Raw genomic sequence first — 14,617 nt, forward strand, 5'->3', positions numbered from 1 at the left:
TTTTTCCTTGATTTAGAAAGTTGCACCCTTTGCAAGATTAGTGGAACTTGAATTTACTCACAGGTTTTTCAAATGCAATTTTTTCAGGGCCTAGATATCCGGAAGAAATGTGCAGGCGAAACTGCAGATAGGCAATATTGTGCACACAAACAGCCCCAGAAAATGGCAGCCATGTTATTGACCATGAATTGGCTTAGATACTGTAATCAGGTACAACAATACTGGCACACCATGCACAAATGTTTTTTGCAACAGTTAATTCCCTCAGACTCGGAATGAGGATGTTACACATTGCAAACAGAACTTGCAAACAGAGCTTGGTTCACCTCTCTGTTGATAGTTTGTGAATTGAAATAGTGTACAATGCAATACTGTGCATTACCTTACTGTGCAGCGTGGTAAAAAAAAAATGTTTGAACATAATTAGCTCACTGGTTGGCCACAATATTGATGCTCCTGTGCCCCAGACCCTACTTCTCCAGGCTGATGGAAGTTCTGTTGATGCATGAGGAGATCGGAGCACTTCTGTAAATGCCAAAATAATAATTTGGAATCCTGGTGCAGACACTTGCGCGTTTAGATCTCGCCTCTTAACACTGGTAGACTTCAGTTTAGTCAGTCAGTTCTCCTCAGCCAAGGGGAGTGTACTTATTTTCTTCACAGTACACCATGTCCTGATCCCGTCCAACTATTTGAGTCCACGTGTGCTCCATGTACATTTTTGTCCATGTGTGTTCCATGTACAATTGCCCCTCATGTTCATTCAGTTTTAGGGGGCAATGAATTTCAGGAAATGCTAATGATTATTCTGTAAGCTGATCCTAACCATTTGTTTACAGAGAATGTATGATGTTACAACGCATACATTTGCAACGCATGCACTTACAACACAGTTTTTACATCGCAACATCCACTACAACGCATTCCACTACAACGCATTCCATTAAATCGCGTGACACTACATCACATTTTAAAAAACTACCTTCACAACGCATTCCATTACATTACATACTACCTTTACAACGCATACCATTACAACGCATACCATTACATTGCATTTAAGGTAAGTATTGGATAGTATAGGGGTAAAAATGACTATTCTAACTCCAGGGGGGGCAACAGTAGGGTAAGTGTTGGATAGTGTAGGGGTTAAAAATTACTATTCCAACCCAAATGGTATGCGTTGTAATAGTATGCGTTGTAATGCCTGCGTTGTATTTTTGTGCGTTGTACAGGATGTTGCGATGTAATGCCTGCGTTGTAAGTGTAGTGCGATGTAATGGTTGTGTTGTAAAGGTTGTTTCCAGTTTACGGAGGATGGCCTTACCACCACTTGCACATGTTGATTGTGTTTCATCTGTAGCATGATAGGTTTCACAGGTGGATAGGCATCTGTGATGTCCACACTTTGAGGATTCACAATCCTTTCCAAAATAGTCCTGTCCGAGTAAGTAGGAGATTCATCGGGAAGAGTTTAATTGACTTGAGGCCACAAAACAGGAAGGATAGCCTAGAAACTCTTACCAGATGCTTTAAGTAAGGGAGCATTGGTATGCCAGATTTGGATTTGCCACCTCCTGGGGTCACTAACAATTAGATGCTCCAGTCTAATTTGGCACACTTGACATTGCCGTATGTTGCCTAATAGGAGCAACTTTGTCACACTGGAGGGCACTACTAGAACAAGCATTGGCAAAGTCATATGATCTTGGTTTAATGTGCAACACATTTACATACATATATTCACAAACTTGAATGCATTATACAAGCAAATGCTGTTTATCATATTAAAACTAGCCCAATTGGCTTTTCCGGAGAAAAAGTAGCAAATGTATTGCTTTTTTTTATAGAATGAATATATGTGATAAAGAATTGAATGTGGCAATGTGATTATGTTTTTCAAATATAAAGATGTCACTCAATGGAAGAGCTTCCTGGAAGGCAGAATGATGCACCAGCAGCTAAAAGCATATAATGAGACAGTAATACTCTTCTGACTGGAGCCAAAGCCCACTTTGTATCTATCTTACGCAGCTGGTCTTTAGAGCCGCATCTAAAACTTGATAGCTATGCTGCCACACCACTTCATCTTGGAAGAAGCTTTAAGGACTTGTCACTCCGAGCCTGAAGAACATGAGGCTTGCATTTACACCCGACAGAATGTTTCTACAGATGTGATGCCCCCAGTGCGTCACACAAATGTGCAAGAGAGAACTTGGAGAGAGTGTAAATGGGCGAGACAAGAGATATGCCTACAAGTCACAGCAGTGAAGAGGATGCTGTGAGCACCCCAAAGAGCATCTAATCACTCTTGTTTGAATATCATCCAATTAAAATAACTTGCAGACAACTCTGTTACCACTAAAGCAAAAATGGTCTAAAGACAAATTTTGATTGGCGCCCCTCACTCTAATTCTTAACATAAGTTTGATATTCCATAGGCGCTGGAATCATCCCTTGGCTGTCTCTACGTTTTTGCCAGATCTGGTTTATCACATCAGATGTGATGAACTCATAGTAATGATAAAGGTGCCTCACCAGCATCGTGAAGATATCTGGTTTTAATTTGAATGTACCTAATAAGAGATAGTAACAATACACAGTGACAGTGTGATGGAGTTGAACTTCCTCCGGCAAAATAACTTGCTTTAATACATTTTGATCCATAAGAGCAGCCTACTGGGGCGCACGGTTAGTGTTTTTGTCTTTTGTACTGTTTGGTCTTTGTATTGGTAATATATTATTTCCAGATTTTACCTGGAAATTTTCTGAGCCTGACAAAAGAAGAAAACAAGCATTAGAAATGCAATAGGTCTCGCAGCATTAGAGTTAGTGCTTTTAGAATTGTTTATGGGTTTTTTTGTAAATCTTTAGCATGAGGTTGAGGGTGAGTGAGGGTGAGGGGTTGAGGGTGAGTGAGGGTGAGGCTGAGGGGTTGAGGGTGAGGAGGGGTTGAGGGTGAGGGTGAGTGAGGGGTTGAGGGTGAGGGGTTGAGGGTGAGTGAGGGTGAGGGGTTGAGGGTGGGTGAGGGGTTGAGGGTGAGGGTGAGTGAGGGTGAGGGTGAGTGAGGGTGAGGGTGAGTGAGGGTGAGGGTGAGTGAGGGTGAGTGAGGGTGGGTGAGTGTGAGTGAGTGGGGGTGAGTGGGTGAGTGTGGGTGAGGGATTGAGGGTGAGGGGGTGAGGGGTTGAGGGTGAGTGAGGGTGAGGGGTTGAGGGTGAGGGAGGGTGAGGGAGGGTGAGGGGTTGGGGTTGAGGGTGAGTGGGGGTGAGTGAGGGTGAGGGGTTGAGGGTGAGTGAGGGTGAAGGTGAGTGAGGGTGAGTGAGGGTGGGTGAGTGTGAGTGAGGGTGAGGGTGGGTGAGTGAGTGTGGGTGAGGGATTGAGGGTGAGGGATTGAGGGTGAGGGATTGAGGGTGAGGGGTTGAGGGTGAGGGGTTGAGGGTGAGGGGTTGAGGGTGAGGGGTTGAGGGTGAGGGGTTGAGGGTGGGTGAGGGGTTGAGAGTGAGTGAGGGTGAGTGAGGGTGAGGAGTTGAGGGTGAGTGGGGGTGAGTGAGGGTGAGTGAGGGTGAGGGGTTGAGGGTGAGTGAGGGTGAGGGGTTGAGGGTGAGGGGTTGAGGGTGAGTGAGGATGAGGGGTTGAGGGTGGGTGAGGGTGAGTGAGGGTGAGTGTGAGTGAGGGTGAGTGAGGGTGAGGGGTTGAGGGTGATTGAGGGTGAGGCGTTGAGGGTGAGTGAGGGTGAGGGGTTGAGGGTGAGTGAAGGTGAGGGTGAGGGGGTGAGTGAGGGTGAGGGGTTGAGGGTGAGTGAGGGTGAGGGGTTGAGGGTGAGGGGTTGAGGGTGAGTGAGGGTGAGGGGGTGAGTGAGAGTGAGGGGTTGAGGGTGAGTGAGGGTGAGGGTGAGTGAGGGGTTGAGGGTAAGTTAAAGTTTGTTTAAAGCCCTATATGCTCGCAAGCTCGATGCGCATGCGAATCGAATAGCTCGACCTAAAAAACTCTTAAATATCAATATAGATGCACAGATAGAAACACTAACGTGCAAGCACAGAAATATAGAAACATGCATGCACAGACAGACATGCACACATCTGGAAACACAGTCACCTGCAGCCACATACATTGATAGATGCAACCACACAAGCATACATATACACTCTCAGGCACACATACGCTTGCAAGCAGGAGCACATACAAACACAGACACACACATGCACATAGAAATGCATATAGCAAGCATGCATATACATATGCAGCACTACCAAGAGCAGATACATTTACACACACGCATGCAGATATATAAGCACACACACAAACACAGGGACTCCTACATACCTATGCAAATGTGTACACTCAGACACACATGCACGCGCACTTATACACGCACACACTTGTGATTAACATAATTCGGGAGGCACAATTGACACAATTGGCACATTAAAAATGAAAAGCAATGAGATGCATTGGGGGGAAAAAAGCCATGAATATATACATTTCAGCAATGAGCGGCACATTAATAGTGGCAAGCAATTAGGTACATTGGAAAAATAAGAGTCATAATAATATAGACCGTGCGGCATTGATTTCAGCCGAAAATCGAAAAAAACCAAGGGTTATGGCAGACAGGCGAGCGACGGGAATTAACCAAAGAAATAAAACAATAATCAGATCATAAAGGTATACAGGGATATAAATATACATGGTAAATAAAAAAGATAACATGTCAGAAGTGCATATTCAAATAATGTCAATAGGATAAAGTATGAATTTAGACATTTGTGAAAAATCAGTTTGTAAATAAGTATTAACCCATTTGTGTACAAATTTAAGAAAGGTAGTGCCCAATAGAGTGTCATGATTAAATATACGATGTAAACATTTGTATAAGAAGATATATTGGAGAAAGAAAATTTATTTGGTAATAGTTACATATTGCGAGTGTCCGGTCATTGCAGGGTTCAAGTGGAGCAATAGTTGTCAACGGAACAGACCAAGTGATGGTGGGGATTAAGATGGTTGAAACGAATAACAGGAGAAAGGAATAATAGTAAGAAACTTGATAACAGATTTGTTGGTTCAAACTGTATGAACAGTGAAATGGACTCTAATAATAAAAACGGAAAGCCTTGTGAGGGTCATTAGTATAACGGGATAATATGTTAAAGATTGTGAGCGCAAATGCTGTGCAATAAATGGTCCGGTGTGAATAGAAGGAGAAGTTTAGCCCTTGTTACACTTCCCGTGAAGTATATAATCTGATCGTGCATAGTTTGCAAAGTGCACTTTAAGGAAAAAAAGGATTAGTGATTCTTATATTCGAATTGTGACTACCTAATTAGTAGTCCTTGTGAGGAAGGAACGAATTAGAAATACAGGGTGCTGGAAAACGCCAGTGAAGAGGGAAAAAAGAGAAAAAAAGAGGCATGCTGTATGTTAAGCGTACTTACACAGTGAAATATATTTAAAAAAAAGATATCTGGAAAGACATTAAAGTGAGATCCCTCGGACACATGAAGTGGGTTATGGGGCGATTAAAGACGGAACTTGTAGGTTGGCTTACCAGTATTGATACAATCTTATGGTCCCGGCTCTTAGCGTAGTCAGGAAGTTTAGCGGTTTGATCTGTGCAATGTAAAAAAAGGGGGGTCGGGGGAGTGTGCACGGGAAAACGGTCGGGAGTATCTTAAGACAGTCGATAGACATCTAGGTAATTGGTAGCTTACCTATTAGTCACGGCATAATGCCTGGTCTATCCAGCTCCGGGTCGTGTAGCTAGTCGGTCTAGAGGGGTCTAAGCCGACTAGATAAACAGTTGTGTTAGAGAAAGGAGTTCCGATTTAAAGGACCAGAAGTGAAAAGAATGCAAAGGCCGTCGCCATCTTAGAGTGGTGAAAGGAGATGATGGGCACTATAATGAAGGGACAATATACAAGGAATATGATGTTAATAGATCCAGAGATCAAAATGATGAACCATAGTAAAAAGAACCCTCACGCTCGTATTCCCTGCACTCTCATTCTTGAAGAATGAACGATATATCCTGAACACCAACGCTCAAGGCTAGAAGAAAGCTCTTGAACCTGAACAGCCCAAGTAGAATATGCCACAATCGCACACCTTCACTGTTAACAAAAAAACGCATGCAGCACCCTGGATTATATAAGTCTTTTCTGAGTTCAGACTCGAGTGCAAGGGAAGGCAGGGAAGGCCTTATTTTATGCGGCAGCGTTAACTAAACAAGCGCTGGCAAAGTTCCTTGCCGAAAACGTGCAGGCGAGGTGCGACACGGCAGGACGGAAGGAAGAGAGGGGAGGGGGAGGAGAAATGCGACACGGCGGGAGGGGGCGGGCAGGGGAGGGAGCTGTAGCATGTCTGTTTTTGCATTTTTATATAGCTCGAAATCAACCTTAGGATATCAGTGCTTTACATGAGCAATAGTTGCATTACAGATGGACACATTCATTGTTAGGCACGGGGAGAGTGTGATTTGCCCGGAATCACAGTATGTTTGAGCCTCCGGACAGACTCAAGGCTGGGTCCCTGGCTCAAAGTCCACCACTCTAGCCGTTAAACCACATCCTTTCCCTTCTCCCATTCACGAAGAGTGGCAACGAGGTTTCGGCATCTGTTCTGCCCATTGTAAATAAAAATGAAACGTGAATGCCGTGTGTGTGAAAAAGAAAAAAAATGCTGTCACGCACCATGTTTGTTTAGGAGATTAGACAAAGTAATTTCGGTTCTGCTTGTTATCACAAGAACTGCCATACGCCATTCAGCTACAAGCAATGCGCTCGCGTGTTTATGGGTAATTCCTTCCACCTGAAAAGGAGCGTTTTTCAAAGCACAGCAAGGGGGTGTTCGCCATGACCCCTCATCAGTATGAACGCTGTACTCTTCAATACGTTTTATTTGGTAGCTGAAACCATGCACCTTATTGCTGCTCTACTATAAACAAAAATCACACTTTGATACTAATATACACCTGGGGTATACTTAGACGTGGTCTATTGTGTAAAACTAAACAAGCTCACACACAGAGCGTCCCGTATGCCACCCATAACCGTCAAAGTACCTTTTTTACACACACAAGCAAAACATGTTTTCAAACATGGAAATAAATATAAGTAAACTCAACCACGACTATAAAAGACTTCTAGACAGACAACCTGTTGGCCTTCAGTAAGCCAGATGACTCACTGAGTTGACCCGACATCCGAGTGTGACCTCTACCAATTCTGAATATTCGTAGGGAAGGCTCAGCCTTTCATCCTTTAGAGGGTGATAAACTGGTTGCTATTGAGCTGGTAATAGGAACATCGGGTTATAAGGCTGCAATTGGTGTGATGCAGAAATGTACTTCTAATAACTTGTCCCACCCGTAGAGTTTTATTCACAGTAAATTACACCTCGTTCACTCCTGAAGCAGAGAGAGGCTTAAAGCTTCTGCAATCAGTAAACAATGGAGTGATTTTCACATATCAAGGCCTCTGCTGTGAAGGGCGTCGGGAATTGTAGTCCTTCTTTTGCTAGTTATCGCACGCAGAAACTGATGGGAAATACAAGTTCCGGGTGCCCTGGGACATTGCCTAGGAGACGTGGGTGCAGGCTTCCTGTGGAGCCTGGGGGGGAGAGAAGATGAACATTTGAAGCAACTGGACAGGGGAGGAGAGTTCAGGCAAGGCGGAGGAGGTGAGCCCGGGAGACGACTCATGAAGGTACCAGATAATCTTTTTGGAGGGAGGTGGACATTTAAGGGCCGTATCACGGAGGCGGAGCGTTACCGAAGGGTGTGAAGGGAGGGTGGTGTTATTAGGTAGGGTCTCTATAGGGGCGTGGAGGTGCTGAAGTAGTGGAATGTTAACAAGTCGGATGGGGGTGGGGGAGAAGGGTAGTGAGCGAGTGGGAGGGAAGCGCTGGTGAAGCGTCGTGCTTCAAGAGCCTGGTGAGAGGTGCGACACGACGGAAGGAAGAGAGGGGAGGGGGAGGAGAAATGCGACACGGCGGGAGGGGGCGGAGGGGTAAACAAAGACGGACGTGCACGCGCCCGTGAGTTTTAAGGTCAATGCGCATGCGCATAAGCTTAATGCGCATGCGCATTGACCTTAAAACTCACGGGCACTGCAAGGAATCGCCACGATTCCTTGCAGTGCAGATAAAGTGTGGATAACTCGCAATAGTCTCGCTTTGCTCGATGCGCATGCGCATCGGCAACAGGCGAGACCTAAAAAATCAATGGAGCTGTGACTGGGTGCCAACTAGGTTGAATCAAGCACTTTTCCTCCAACAAAGTCAGGAACATTACACAACCCGTACAGAAACTTGACGTCTACATGGCTCCTCTCACCCCCATCGTCAGAACCTAGAGACTCAACATTGTTTCATTCGGAGATGACACCCAACTCATCCTCTCCCTATCCAACGAGCCCCCCACCCTCGGTAGCCCACCCGCCCCCACGGACTACGCACGCAACCTTTGAACCATCGTAGAGTCCAAGCTCAAAATGGACCGCCAGATCAACTCTGTCACATCCTCCTGCTTCCACATCCGCCAACGCAAGACCTTCAAATGGATCCCCCTCGAGCACAGAAAAACCGTCACTCACACCCTCATCACCAGCAGACTTGTTTATAGCAACGGACACTACGCCGGAATAAACAAAAAGCTCACCCGTAAGCTACAAAACATCCTGAACGCCGCCGCAAGACTTGTCCTCAACCTACCACGGCTCTTCCACATATCCCATCACCTGCGGACACTCCACTGGCTTCCCATCGAGGCTAAAATCACCTTCAAGATACTCATCCCACGCACACAAAGCCCTCCCCAACACCGGACCAACATACCTCAACAGTCGAATCAACTTCCACGCACCCCAAAGAACCCTACAATCAGCCCAGCTCCCCTACACCAGACAGACCAGGTTAGGAGGCCGCTCCTTCTCCTTACTCGCAGCCAGAGCATGGAATGCCCTACCACTACACCACAGGCAGACAACATCTCTCCCCATCTTCACGAGAAATCTCAAATCCTGGCTTTTTGACAGACGCCCCTCCTTTATGACCTGGAAGCTGCACCTCCCCTCCCCCAGCACCTTGAGACCCTTACAGGTGAGTAGTCGCGCTAAATAAACCTGTGATTGATTGATTGACATCCTTTTTCTGGCTAGTAGAAAACGTTGTGCGAGTGGAGTGGTCTTAAGTCCTGCCTATTGCTTTCTACTCTTTATTGGTAACTGAGCACTAATTTCTTACTTTTACCCTCATCTTTTTAATCCATCATGTAATGTCATGGGCCAACCAACTCCTTCTCTTCTCCCTACATATACAGTAATGTCCCGCAGCATTTTGTTTTAAGACCTCTCATTTCCACACCCCAATCTGCACCTATCTTTTTCTTTAACTTATCATATCTATGGAGATGACACAACTCTTTATCTCTTTCCGCCCTTCACTGCGGATTCCTATGACTAGATTTCTAATTATATGAACTCTATCCACTCTAATCTGGCTTCAAATGCTTCAAAATTAAGTAGGCTCTACTTCCCGTCTCCTGCCTCCCATGCCATTACTTTTATCCTCCACTGTCTATCTTCGGTCCATCTGCTCAAGGAACTCTATCCCCAGGCATCATCTTTTAATCCCGGACCCGTTGCTTCCAGATCTACAGCATTCACATAACACCTTTTGACTGTCACCTTCACAGCTACTAAAACACTAGCTCTTACTTTATTCTTCCCTGGCTTGCACTACTGTATCTTCTTTACTTTTTCTTGCTGCTTCCTGTCTTCCACCTCTTGAATCCCTTTTCAGCTATGCTAGTCAATGTCTTTGTAATCATCCTCCTTCTCATTTTCACATCATTGTCCTAAACACCTGATTCCACTTTGTTTCCTTTCCTGTTCTCCACCTGATCTTCGAAAGATATTTGTGGTCTACCTCCCATTTCTTATCCAGCTGTGTAGGTATAACCCCTTCCATTCGCACTACATCTTAGGCAGCATTCCTCTATTCCTGACATCTTTTGCCATATTTATAAATCCTTTCTCCTGTTGGATCATAAGCTATGGAACTTGTCTCCTGCTGTCTCCTCTTCCCGACCCTTTCTACTTCCATTACTACCTCACCCTATGGTGTTATTTACAGTAAGTTCCTCACCACCACCATCATCCAGCCCACTCTGATTTGGGGCCTTAGGCAGAAGCACTTTTTAAGCAAGTGATGTACATTATTAAAATAATAGCTTTCCTTCACATTTCTGTTGGAAAATTAGATTTTTTCCCTACAGTTCTTGGTATCCTTTTGAATATTTCATTTTCTGTAGGCTCGCATATCACATGTGAGTTTAGGATCTGTTTACAAGAACATTCATGCACTGTAAATAACAATCAACAGACCGCATTGAGAATGCTGTAGGTCAGTCAGTGCATCTCATCTCTGAAGAGCTCCCGTGCTGAGGACAGCAGCTTCAGGGCAGCTATCAAGCCTGTAAAGCTGCTGTGCTGAGTGTATTTGCTTATACTTAATACTATCAATTACGGCATACTGTTGTCAGACATCTATTTTATTTTCATTGACATGAACACAGGTTCTCTGCACCAATATGGCCAGACAGGAGCAATTCTATCCTAAGAAAGCAGGGCTTTAAGTGGGAGGAAGAAAAAGGGGTCTCTCAAAGGGGCGTGGCCGATGTAATTAAGGGCGTGGCATAAGAACACGTAAGCTAAATATCTGTGCTAAGCATAGTGGGACGCCGGTCTGGTATTTTGGGGTGGTGTGTGGGGGGTGTGGGTGTGTCTCTCCCTGTCAAATAATTTGACAGAACAGCTTTTTTCCTTCTTTTTAAAAAAGTTTTTTATAGGACGAACTGGACCCGAAAGTATTGGTGCTCATCACATGAGCACCAGTTACGTAGAACACATTAATACATTTTTTTATTTTTTTTGTAGGCACGGAGAGATTAAGTGATATTCCCAGAATCTCATGATGAGGAGCAGACACTGAGGCACGAACCTGGATCCCAGCTCCAAAGGCGGTAGCTCTGGCTGTTAGGATCTTTCACATCAGTGCTACTGTCACTCTGGTGCCCCAACGTCGCTACAATCTCTTAACTGGAAAAAACAAGCATTGGCAAAGCCAATAGGTCTCGCTTTTGGGACCTTATAAGTATTTGGTTATGCGTTACAATATCCTTAGTGCAACATCAACTGTTGCATGGTTAAACATAAGGTCCCAAAGGCGAGACCTATTGGCTATGCCAATGCTTGTTTACATTGTCCTTCCTTTATAAAATATTTCAAATTATTAGCAGTATAAATGCTTTCAATCGTAAATGTAATCTTTCTGAAAAGATATTCCCTAGCTCTGTTTTTAAGATGATTGACATAAATGCACAAAATGCCACCTCAGACTGCTGAAAGCGCATTAAGAGGATAATGGTGCAGTGGTACACACTGCTGGGCTAAGTGCAACCATGTGATGGAAAATTAAGGACGGCATTGAATGTGGTGAATATACTAAAGCTTGCATGGTTAATGTTTTGAGCACCCGTCTTTATTTGACAAAAGAAGTAAAACGACGGCAACAGTGAATACTTGCATTATCCCAGCAATCCTCACAGCTCTCAAGATAGGAAATTTTGAGTGAAAAATCTACACTTTTGGGTTGCAAATACAAAAGTCTCTCTAAAATAATAAGATTGTTTAGTTGATAGTTCAACAGCAAGACAATAAGAGTAAGAACTAGAGGCATGTGGCTGCACATACACACTATGGACTCCAGGATAAACCTTCTGTATTCATTCCGTAGTCTAGAAACTTCTCAGACCAAATTCGAGGCTCTGACATGGGAGATTCTATTACTGGTATCAAGCCACATCAGAGCCTAAAATCTAGTCTTGAGGAATAATCTCATTTGAAACATGTCAGAGGTCACTAGAGCAGGCCAAAATAGACTCCTAAAACATTAGTCTTCCCAAAAATATTTACTAAGAGTTTACGTGAACAAGTCATCCATGCTGCACCACAAAAGTTAAATGTCACTTTCAAACCTGCCTTAAAGAACACTTCACCTGGTCTCTGGTCACAACGATGACCGTGACCTATTGGTTCCTTTAATCCAAAGGGAGCGGATATTAATCTGTTTGGGTTCGCGAGGGCTTGTCTGAGGCCCGGAACATGATTCCCGTAAACTTTTAAGTGACCTGCATACTTGGCTCTGATGATTGTTATTGTTTGATCAGCAAAACTTTGAAATTAACAAGCCCTGTAAAGAGTGAAGTGAATGCAGGCCTTGCACTCTCGGGTCAGGCTGACTCCGGAGGTATGCACTTCAAAAATGTTAGTGCTTCAGGAGCGCGAGACCCTGATGGGGACATCTAAGACTTCACCTATCTGCGGTTGGGTTGCAGTTCACGCTTCTCTGCAGGAAGCCTTCGGCTCCTGTGAGGTTGTTTGTGCTAACATGTCTATTGATGGTGGTGATTACAAAGCGACGCAATTGGTCCGTTTTGCAACAAGAAAATGTTTTTGAGTGCTATTCTCCTTCTAAAACCCTGGCGCCAGCCGAGAACAGCAAATAGCAAAACATGGACCCAATGATTGATATTTACATATATGCGCAGTTTGATAACATCAATCGCGGCACCGGCGCGGCGCGCATGAAGCTGACGAGGAGGTAATGGGAGAAGGGAGGGGGTGGAGGAGGGTATTCATGGCCTGAAAAAGCCTGTGGGCGCGCTGATGAGGGAACGGGAGAAGGGAGGGGATAGGGAAGGGGATTCACGGCCTGAAAAAGCCTGTGGGCATGAGAAAGCCAGATGCGAGTTCGATAATTGATATTTATGTATATGCGCACTCTGAAAACCTCAATCGTGGCACCGGCGCGCATGAAGCTGACAAGGAGGGAATGGGAGAAGGGTGGGGGTGGGGAAGGGGATTCACGGCCTGAAAGTCTGTGGGTGCGCTGACCAGGAGGGAATGGGAGAAGGGAGGGGGTAGGGGAGGGGATTCACAGCCTTAAAAAGGTTGTGGACGTGCTGACGAGGATGGAATGGGAGAAGGGAGGGGGTACAGGAGGGGATTCACGGCCTGAAAGTCTGTGGGTGCGCTGACCAGGAGGGAATGGGAGAAGGGAGGGGGTAGGGGAGGGGATTCACAGCCTTAAAAAGGTTGTGGACGCGCTGACGAGGATGGAATGGGAGAAGGGAGGGGGTACAGGAGGGGATTCACGGCCTGAAAAAGCCTGTGGGCATGAGAAAGCCAGATGCGAGTTCGATAATTGATATTTATGTATATGCGCACTCTGAAAACCTCAATCGTGGCACCGGCGCGCATGAAGCTGACAAGGAGGGAATGGGAGAAGGGTGGGGGTGGGGAAGGGGATTCACGGCCTGAAAGTCTGTGGGTGCGCTGACCAGGAGGGAATGGGAGAAGGGAGGGGGTAGGGGAGGGGATTCACAGCCTTAAAAAGGTTGTGGACGTGCTGACGAGGATGGAATGGGAGAAGGGAGGGGGTACAGGAGGGGATTCACGGCCTGAAAGTCTGTGGGTGCGCTGACCAGGAGGGAATGGGAGAAGGGAGGGGGTAGGGGAGGGGATTCACAGCCTTAAAAAGGTTGTGGACGCGCTGACGAGGATGGAATGGGAGAAGGGAGGGGGTACAGGAGGGGATTCACGGCCTGAAAAAGCCTGTGGGCGCGTGAAAGTCAGATGCCAGCTGTGCACGTCGTGCGCGATTGTGCGCGTAACAGCCAGCTGGTGGCTTGAAAACATCTCTGGGTAGCACTTTGAAAACCGCTTTCTAAATGCCTCGCCAGAGCAGTGCATGCGCTGGCTCAGACGAGACCTAAAAACGCCTGCTACAAAAACCATTGCATATTTCGCCATTAAACACAGAACATAACATGGAGGAGAGGATGTGGTCTGATGGCTAGAGCTGACGACTTTGTTGCTGGAAACAAAGGTTCGAGCCTCGGGTCGTATCCACATCCTGTGATTTTCGGCAAGTTAATCTACCTACCTACCAACTAAAAAAAAAAAAATTAATGTGTCCTTGTGTAACGTAACCAGTGCTCATGTAAAGCGCTCCAATATCTTTGGGTCTAGTTCACTCTACATAAATCTGCAAAAAAAAAAAATATCAAGTAATAATTGGTCATGGCTTTCCACATAACTTAGTCAACCCTGCTGCCTCATTTGGTTCTCCATTCCTATAGAGGTTCGAAGGCTCTTGCTGCTGGCGTTTCTCAACAGTACTACTCTAGGGGAAAATATTGTTAATATAAATTGTATGATGATACAAATAGACTTTCTGGTGAAGCAATTCTCTAATTGGTGCTTTTAAAGCCATTGCAGTAAAACGCTTCATTAGTTTCATTAGCTGCGGTATTTAAATATTAATTGTGAATATGCTTTTTGGCAGCTGCACTGAGCAGTGCTTACAATTTGCAGCTCTCATTTTAGAGGCTGCTATTTCCTAGATGCACACTCTGTGAGCTGGATGATACACACTCATAGGAAGCCCTTGTGTGAAAGGATTCGCATGACGTCATTGATTATTTGATATATAAAGCATTTGAATACTTTTTTCATCATTTTAACACGAGCTTAATTGTATTCGCTGCTCTGAGGTA

At 45.2% G+C, this 14,617-nt stretch overlaps 1 protein-coding gene across 1 annotated transcript in view; it reads left to right on the plus strand.

Annotated features, from left to right (window-relative positions):
* LOC147669894 (solute carrier family 22 member 23-like) overlaps positions 1-14,617 on the plus strand; it is a 214,641-nt gene that overhangs the window by 125,376 nt on the left and 74,648 nt on the right. The window lies entirely within an intron of this gene.

Source organism: Lissotriton vulgaris, unplaced genomic scaffold (genome assembly GCF_964263255.1).
Source record: "Lissotriton vulgaris unplaced genomic scaffold, aLisVul1.2 SCAFFOLD_1127, whole genome shotgun sequence".
NCBI classification, from domain to species: Eukaryota; Metazoa; Chordata; class Amphibia; order Caudata; family Salamandridae; genus Lissotriton; species Lissotriton vulgaris.